This window comes from Austrofundulus limnaeus, unplaced genomic scaffold (assembly GCF_001266775.1).
Source record: "Austrofundulus limnaeus strain Quisiro unplaced genomic scaffold, Austrofundulus_limnaeus-1.0 Scaffold591, whole genome shotgun sequence".
In the NCBI taxonomy this organism is placed as follows: domain Eukaryota; kingdom Metazoa; phylum Chordata; class Actinopteri; order Cyprinodontiformes; family Rivulidae; genus Austrofundulus; species Austrofundulus limnaeus.
In genome coordinates, this window is record NW_013952993.1 from 83,576 (window position 1) to 85,118 (window position 1,543).

A 1,543-nucleotide genomic window follows, 5' to 3' on the forward strand; every position below is an offset into this window, starting at 1 on the left:
AGGTAAAGATAGCAAAAGGATAGCTAGAAGTTGGAAAATGGTTGCTGAAGTGAAAATGAGTCAAATGCTTTTATTAAAGCAGAGTACTATTAGCTTCAAGCTAAAGTAGCAAAAGGCTAGCTTAAACCTAAATGCAGCAGAAAGCCAGCTAAAATGATCACAAGGCTAACTACAAGCTCAAATTAATGAGGCTAGCTAAAACTTGCAAACACTAGCTTAAAACTAAAAAAGATCAAATGGCTAGTTAAAAGTAGCAAAAGACAAGCTGTAAATAGCTAAAAGTTGGAAAATGTTAGCTAAAAGTGAAAAGAAGCTAAATGCTTTTTAAAGCAGAGTACTATTAGCTTATAGCTAAAGTAGAAAAAGGCTAGCTTAAACCTAAACGCAGCAGAAAGCCAGCTAAAAATGATCACAAGGCTAATTACAAGCTCAAAATAATGAGGCTAGCTAAAACTTGCAAACACTAGCTTAAAGCTAAAAAAGATCAAAAGGCTAGTTAAAGTAGCAAAAGACAAGCTGTAGATAGCTAAAAGTTGGAAAATGTTAGCTAAAAGCAAAAAGAAGCTAAATGCTTTTTAAAGCAGAGTACTGTTAGCTTAAAGCTAAAGTAGCAAAAGGCTATCTWAAAACTAAGTGCTGCAGAAAGCCAGCTAAATGTATTACAAAGCTAACTACAAGCTCAAAAATAACAAGGCAAGCTAAAACTAGCAAACACTAGCTTAAAGCTAAAAAMCAAAAGGCTAGTTAAAAGTAGCTAAAGACTARCTGTAAGTTAAAAGTATCCAATGGCTAGCTAAAACCTGAAAATAAAAAATGGCTTTGCTAAAAGTAAGAGAATCATAGCTAGAAGCAAATTTGAGCAAGATGCCAACTAAATGCTAAAGTAGCAAAAGCCTAGCTAAAAACTAAATGTAGGAAAACAGTAGCTACAATTYCACAAGTAACTAAGCTAGCTTAAACCAGCATACAGTAAAAGGTAAACAAATCAAATGGCTAGATAAAAGATAACTAAAATAACTAAAATAACAAAATTGYAGCTAGAAGCTAAAAGTAGAAAAATGGATTGCTAAGCAGCAAAAGGTTAGCTAAAAGTAGAAGAAGGGAAGATAAAATAGTAAAGGGATAGCTGAAAGGTAACAAAAGGCTGGCTTAACGCTAGCTAAAGATATTGAAACTGTGGCTAAAAGCACAAGACAAACTTGAGCCAGTTTTCAGAGACAGAATTCAAAGGAAAATGCATTTAGGAAGAATTCAAGATCTTGCAGATCACCTATCTCCTTAGTGAGCTGAATGTTTTGATAAATGAATTGCTAAAATTACACCAGTTACCAGCAAAAAAAAAAAAAAGGACAGGGAAAAAAAAGCTGAATCAGCACTTACTCTAAGGGTGTGCATAAACATTGTTCTGTGTCGTACTAACAGTTTTCATCTTTCCTGTATCACAATGAATCTTGATAAGTCAAAGTTACTGCATCCCTGTTTGTCCCTGTGGATGAGTGTGACTCACAGCTGTGGGGGTGGTCACAATGAGAAAGGTTGGGGG